Source organism: Portunus trituberculatus, chromosome 48 (genome assembly GCF_017591435.1).
Source record: "Portunus trituberculatus isolate SZX2019 chromosome 48, ASM1759143v1, whole genome shotgun sequence".
In the NCBI taxonomy this organism is placed as follows: Eukaryota; Metazoa; Arthropoda; class Malacostraca; order Decapoda; family Portunidae; genus Portunus; species Portunus trituberculatus.
The window spans coordinates 23,255,806-23,263,950 of record NC_059302.1 but is presented as its reverse complement, the minus strand read 5'-3'; positions in this window follow the sequence as shown (position 1 = coordinate 23,263,950).

Here is an 8,145-nt window from a genome sequence, read left to right as displayed (position 1 = left end):
GAGGAGATGACAAGACAGTGAGCTAATCTTTTATCTCTCTTCTGAGGCATCATTGTTAGAGTTTGGCTGTGTTCATGTAATAATGCTGATAGCTACTACTGCAACTACTACTACTACTACTACTACTACTACTACTACTACTACTACTACTACTACTACTACTACTACTACTACTACTACTACTACTACTACTACTACTACTACTACTACTACTACTACTACTAGGTCTCATTTATGTGATGCATTTCAGTTATAGATACGTAAACAGAGGATGAGAGAGAGAGAGAGAGAGAGAGAGAGAGAGAGAGAGAGAGAGAGAGAGAGAGATGCATCAAGATTAAGTATACTGATTAACTATTAGTTCTCTTCTCTATCTTCATCTTCCCATCATTCCCTCTGTTCTCTCTCTCTCTCTCTCTCTCTCTCTCTCTCTCTCTCTCTCTCTCTCTCTCTCTCTCTCTCTCTCTCTCTCTCTCTCTCTCTCTCTCTTTGTCCACCCTACCTTATCTTCTTTTCACCACTGCTCTTCTTCTTCACCTCTTCCTCTCTCGCTCTCTTCCCCCTCTCCCTTTCTCTCAGTCAGTTCAATTTCATTCGCTAAGTGATTACTTCTTTGTGCTTTTCGTCCTTCAGTTGTGTGTGTGTGTGTGTGTGTGTGTGTGTGTGTGTGTGTGTGTGTGTGTGTGTGTGTGTGTGTGTGTGTTTGGGAGAGGAAGAACAAAAGCTATAGGCACATGAATAAAAACTGATAAAGCAAACAAACAAAACAATGACTATCTTGTCACACACACACACACACACACACACACACACACACACACACACACACACACACACACACACACACACACACACACACACACACACACACACACACACACACACACACACACACACACACACACACTTAAATCAATAAGTTAATTCTTGGTTAAGTTAGATTCATAGTTAGGTTAAGGATTTCATTGTTTTAATGTCCCACCCTGTACATTTTCAGTGTAAACTTTTTGTGGCACTGCCAAATTAATAAACCGTATATTATTATTATTATCATTATTATTACACACACACACACACACACACACACACACACACACACACAGGCGACAGGTGAACACACACACACACACACACACACACACACACACACACACACACACACACACACACACATGGAAAGAAAACTGTGGCTGGTGAAATTAGATAGAGAAAACACAAGGGAAGACAAGCAGACAGACAGACAGACAGACAGACAGACAGACAGACAGGCAGACAGGCAGACATACATCATAGGGCGTGTTGGAAAGAAAGACAGACCAGTAGACAGATTATATATAGAGATGTGAAGACAGAATACAGACTGACAGATTTACAGGCGTTACATAGATGCCTTCATGTAGACAGGCTGGTGGGGAAAGACAGGCAAACAGACAGACAGACAGACAGACAGACAGACAGGCAAGCAGATGTGTAATTTGAAAATCATGGTTGAGGTTTGTGAGGCAGAAAATGTAAAAGTCTCGCAAAAAAGGATCTTTCTCACGCCTCTTAATTAGACAGCTCAGGTGAAAAGTATTTAACACGAACGTTTGCCTTTTTTTTCCCTCTTCCTTCCTTGACTGGAGGAAGTGAACGAAAAAGAAAACGAGAAAGAGAGAGAGAGAGAGAGAGAGAGAGAGAGAGAGAGAGAGAGAGAGAGAGAGAGAGAGAGAGAGAGAGAGAGAGAGGGGGGAAAAAAAAGGAGAAGGGTTGTAATTTTAACACGAGAGTCGCGCCCGATCAAACACACCTGATGAAATTTTCCTGAACTACCAAAGCACCAAACACCTGCCCACCTTTATCTTGCCTACTTCCTTACCTGCTTACCTGCTTACCTGCTTTGTCTCCCTCTTTCTTATTTTGTTTACCTATTTTTTTTCCTTTTTTATAGACATTTTTTTTTATCCCTACTTATACTAAGGCACCAAACACCTACCCACATTTACCTATTACCTACTGTCTATCTACTTACCTGCTTACCTGCTGTGCCTCCTCCTTCCTTACTTCCTTCTTTCCCTCCTTTTTTTTATAGACATTACTTTTTCCGATCTATACCAAGGCACCAAACAACTGCCCACGTTTACCTATAGCTGCTGCCTACCTGCTTTTCTGCTCTGTCTCCTTCTTCTTTACTTCGTTTCCCTATTTCTTCATTTTCTTTTGGCATTACTTTATCCTAACCTACTCTTCTTACCTGTTCCTGCCTTTTTTCCAGTTTCATTCACTTCTTTTTTTTTTCCTTTGATCCAAACTATTTGATTACCTTTGATTTTTTTCCCTTTCCTCCTCTCTCTCCTTCCTTCCTTCCTTCCATCCTTCCATCCTTCCTTTCTTCTCTCTCTTTCTTTCTTTTTTCTTTTGCACACCTACCTATACATCTACTTGCTTATCATCTTTCTCTCCTCTCATTTTTTTCTGCTTCTTCTTTTTTCTTTTCTGTTTCTCTTTGTTCACCTATGTTCGTTCCGGCCTGTTTGCTTATTTATTTTTTTTTTACTTTTCTACTCTTCTTGCTTTCTTCTCATTTCTCACTTTTTTTGGACATCTTTATCTCCCACTTACCTTCTTACGTCCATTTCTTTGCTTCTCTGCCTTCTTTCCTCATTCTTTCTTTCCATTCTTCTTTCTTTTCTTCCTTCTAATAGTGTAGTTCTTCTCCTTCCCATCTTCCTTTCCTCCTTTTCTTGTTTTCTGTTTGTTCTATTTGAATTATTTTCTTTCTTCTTTCCTTCCCTTCGTTCCTTCCTTCCCTTCCTTCCCTTCTCCCTGTTTTGCTTTTTTCTTTCCCTTCTTCAGGTAAAAATTCAACAGATGTATTTTTATCTCTCATTTTTGTTTCGAGTCTTTAATGAGAACCAGCCATCAGTTCTCTTCCCATGACGCGGTCTCTTACATTTTCCCTAACTCCCTCTCCCCTCCCTCCTCATCTCCTCCCTTCCAGTCCTCTCCCACCCCTCCCTGCCACCACCACACACCCGTCCTGCCCCGTCCAGCCTCGTGAAATGAAGGAAGTCGTAAATATATTCGTATTTAAACGTCACGGTCACACACTTTTGGTTTTCACTTGTATCTCTCTCTCTCTCTCTCTCTCTCTCTCTCTCTCTCTCTTCCCGTCAAGTCGTTGATCTTGTCAGTTTTTTTTTTTCTGTCCGTTCATCGTCATCTTGTTTTTTTTCTTTGTGTGTATGTGTTTCATCACCCATCACTGTAGATTGGCTTCTCATCACAATTTTTTTCCCTATCACTAAATTTTAGCTCCTCACAATTTTTTTCCCTGGTTTATCAATAAAGTTTGATTCTCTACTATCTCCTTTTCGCCCTTCACCATATTTTTGCTTTTTCTTTCACTGTATATTTCATCTATTGTCATTGTATTTTTAATCCCCGTCAATGTATTTCGACTTCTCATTGTTTTCTTTCACTATATTTTCACCGCGTCACTGCTCCTCACCCTCCAGCCGCCACCGTCCCTCCAGCAGCTTCTCCTTCAGTTTCACAGACACGTGCTGATAAGAAAATTCCACCTCCCAGTGAAGGACATTTCTTGCCGGTTATAAAGAGCCTGAGCGCTTCGGGAGACGCTTGTAACACTGCCCATGTTACTTATGCAGTCAGCGGAGCGTGAGGCATCGTTGCAAATGACACGCCTTGCTGGGAGTGTGTTGGTTGTGTGGTGCTGGGATTCTGAGTAACACAGGGGACCACTTGTACTATTCGTGCTTGCTCTCACTGGCTTATTGTGACGCGTAATGCTGCTGATGTCAGATTTCGGCAGTTTTCAGTACTAATATGTTTCCTCTAGTGGCACTACCTGTATTTGGAACCACTGCTTGTAGCCCGCAAATGATCACCTGACACGATATGCAAATGATAAAGTGAATTGATATGTAGAAGAAGCATGATATATGTGACGTGGATGGACCGGCTGGCCTTGCGTTAAGCTGCCAGCGTGGAAGGGCGGGCGGGGAGGGAGGGTGGCGTACGTGGCGTGTGGTGGGCGACCTGGGATCATCCAAGGGCGACTGTCCCTGCGATCAGATCAACCATGAGGAGGGTCGTGATCACCCAGACCATTACTGCTGCCTTCAGGAGAACGTGGGCTATAAAGGAACATATGCAGGACAATCTTCACCTCGCCAGCCTCAACAAACCCGCGAGACATCTTCCAGTCTCCCCGTCACCCAGCAGTGCGGCAGGAAGGACTTGGGACACCTGGTGATTTTTGTTGCCACCAGGACATGCGATGATCTGCGGCGACAGCGGCCTTGTAGACCCTTTTAGAATGTGTGTCTGTCCGCGATGCGTACCCCAGACGCCTCATACTCTGAGCAGGCATAATGTAGCTGTACTCACAAGAATCATAATATTCAATAAGATATCATAAGCTTTCTCTATAAAAAAGCGTGACCCTGGTCGGCTGTCCACCAAGGGGCAGCACAACAACGTTTATGCTCTTGTAACGATATGTGAACATCTGGAGCAGTGAAAAAAAGAAGAAACCTAAAGATTAATGGACCTGATGTGTTGGGATGGGTCAAGGTTTAAGTGTTTTCGAGTTTTGTAATTGTATTAATAAATAGTAAATGAAAGGGAGCAAAACTTTATGGCGCCTCCACAGGGCAAGGCCTGCGGCCTTCCAGTAAGCGTCCTGCCTCCCTTGCACGTGCCGGCTGGGTGAAGGAGTGGAGTGAAAAACAAAACATAGTCATACAACTAAAGTTAAGCCCCGCCAGGCTTGGCCACCTGAACCCCGCAGGCAGGATGCACTTCAAAACCGCAGAGGATAAACGCAGTTCCTGACAGCATGCGATGAATGATAATAACAGGTGTGGATGAATGAAGTACCTGGCAGGCTGCTTGTAATGCAATATTCTAGCTGAAACCAGGCATATTTTTATCCCTGGCTCTGCGTTCACCTATATAGCTCACCTGCCCTGCCTTTCACCTGCCTCACCTTGGCCACACAGTCTCCAAACCATCAACTCTTGGGCTGTAGCTACTTCCGCCTTACCACAGGCAGCTGTACAGCCTCCAGTTGCCTGAAGATGAAGGCCGCCGCCAACAGCAGCACGAGGACCAGCGGCGTCAAAGAGTACAGCCAGTAGGTAGGAGGCTGCATCAGGCGCTCAGTGAGGGGTATTAAGGGCTCTGGTGAAGTTTCAATCATCTTTTGAAGCTCCTCAAATTTTCTCTCTGCGTATTTCATTCCTGTCTCATCCTCCTCGTCTTCGTCGTCTTCCGCGTCTTCTTCTTTCTCTTTTTTATCCATTTTCTTTTTCTCCTCTTCGTCCTGGTCCTCTTTTCTTTTCCTGTCTCTTCTTTCTCCTTTTCTTTTTCCATCTCCATCTTTTCCTTTTCTTTTGCCGTCTTCTTTTTCTTTTTTCCCATTTCTTTCTCTTCTTTTTGTTTTTCTATCTCCTCTTTCTCTTCTTCTTTTCTTGTCTCCTGGTCCTCTTTCTCTTTTCCCATCTCCTCTTCCTCTTTTCTTTTCTCATTTCTTCTTCCTCCTTTTCTTTTTCATCTTTTCTTTCTCCTTTTCCTTTCCCTTCTCCTCTTTCTCTTTTCTTTTTCCATCTCTTTTCTTTTCTTTTCCTTTTCCTCTTCCTCCTTTTCTATTCCCTTCTCCTCTCTCTCTTTTTCTTCCTCATCTCCTCTTTCTCCTTTTCTTTTCCCTTTTCTACTTTCTCTTTTCCTTCCCTTTCTCCTCTTTCTCTTTTCTTTTCCCTTTCTCTTCTTTCTCCTTTCCTTTCCTTTTCTTATCTTTCTCTTTTCTTTTCTCTTCTCTTTCTCTTTTCCTTTTCTCTTCTTCTCTTTCTCTTTTTCTTTTCCCATTTTCTCTATCCCTTTTTCCTTCACAATCTCTTTCCCCGTTTCTTCCTCCATTTTATCCCCTTTCTCCTTCTCCTGTCCCTTCTCTTCTTTCTCCTCACCAAGCTTCTCCTTGTACTGAGCCTCTCCCTGGTACAGCTTCTCGAACTCCGCCAGTCGTCTCAAGAGCTCCCTGTACACTCTCTCTCCTTGTGTCTGCTCTGTTACCTCTTCTTCTAGAGCTTCCTCCCCCTGAAGATCCACGTGTCCTTCATCCAGTACCTCTTCTTCTTGTAGCTGATGTTCTTTTTGCTTCTGGTGCATGTGTTGTTGCTTTTGGTCTGTATTCTGCTGTTCCTGACGTTGTTGTTGCTGTTCGTACTCTTGTTGGTGTTCTTGGGCGTCATCTCTCTGCTCCTGTTCCTCCTGAGAGAGTTCCTGGTGCTGCTTCATTTGTGCTATCTGCGTCTCCATCGCCTTGTCTCCCATGTGCGTCTCCTCGCTTATTGATTGGTGCTCTGTGGGGCTTTAGATTTGATGGGGTTTTATATTTATTGATGGAAGCTTGGGTATGGATGGTCTGTGTGTGTGTGTGTGTGTGTGTGTGTGTGTGTGTGTGTGTGTGTGTTTATGCATTTTAGTGTTTTTTTTTCTAATTAGTGTGTTTCTGTTATCTTAATTCTGAATTAATGGACAACGGTTTGTTTTATGTTTCAAAGTTCAGTTTTATTCAGTTTGAGTTTTATCCTTAGATTTTGTTTTATGACTTTTATGTAAATCTGAAAACTGTGGTCAATAAACTATCTATCTATCCATCTATCTGTGTGTGTGTGTGTGTGTGTGTGTGTGTGTGTGTGTGTGTGTGTGTGTGTGGCAGTAACGATATGATATTAACATTGTCGTTCTTTTCTTCTTTTCCAGGTAGGTGTTTGTGTTGCAGATGCCTGGCCGTCCGTGTAAGGACCGCCAAGGCAACAGCTGTACTGTATATAAATAAATGGAGGGAGCTACTCGTGGGAGTTATTCGTTCATGTTTTATTGAGTGTCTTCATGTCGCCTTTGTTTCCTTGCGGTGTACCTTGAGTGCTTCTTGTTCCGCCTCATGTTACCCTCTTCCTTTTGATTCCTTCTTGTGTTTCTTCCTCCTTCTTTTCTTCTTGTCCCTCTTTCTTCTACTCTCAAAATTGGAAGGAAAAAAAAAATAAAAGACACGAATACAGAAGGAAATAATGATGTTAATAGTGATAAAAGTTACGATATTGAAGATGACGTTGGTAATAATCACGATGATGGTAGTAATGAAAATGATAGTAACAGTACAATTGATCCTTCTATAACGCGAATTTCCTTAATGTGCCTTGAAGTATAGAGAGAAGAAAAAAATAGTCTTCGTACGTGACCATGATCCACTCTAACGCGACTTTCCACACTCAAAACTCTCCAAAGCAGCGTTCTCTCAGCAGCTTCCTCGTCTGCAGTGGTGATGTAAGAAGACTCGCGCGTTACTCTAAAATGAATGACTCTTTTCACTGACTGGGGTGTGTGTAAGAAGACTCGCGCCTAACTCTAAATTGAATGGCTCTCTTCACTGACTCGAGTGTGTAAGAAGACTTGCGTGTCTCTTAAAACTGAATGATTCTTCACTGACTCGGGTGTGTGTAAGAAGTCTCGCGCGTTACTCTAAACTGAACGACTCAGACTTTCTTCACTGACTCGGGTGTGTAGAGAGTCATCGCTTCAGATGGCACAGAGGAAGAGCAGTGAGAGTCAGGAATGAGTTAGCTAGGGTGAGAAGACTGTCATAGGAGAGGGCTGTCATATGGAAGAGAGTGATAAAAAGGGCTGGGTTAGATTAGTGAGGGCTGTGATGGGGAGGGTTTCAATAGGCAGGGCTGTGATAGAAAGGGCTTTGATCGGGAGGGCTGTTATAAAGAGGGTTGTGACTGGGACGGCTGTGATAAGGAGGGCTGTCATTGGAGTGGCGGTGATAAAAAAGGGCTAGGTTAGATTACGTTAGGTTAGATTAGGAAGAGTGTTGTGATCAAGAGGGTTATGATAAGAAGGGCTGTGATCGGGAGGGTTGTGATAGAAAGGGTTGTGATAAGGACAGTTGTGGCAGGGAGGATTCTGATAGGGAGGGTGTTCCAGGTAAATGAATGAGACAGCCCAGTTGTATTTCATGGTGCCAATGCTTTAGTAATGGCGAGAATAAATAAAGGAAGGTTTGGTTGACGGTGCAGAAGGAAATAAGAAGATTCAACATTCCTTCTAGTGTGTACGTATTTCTCTAACGCGACG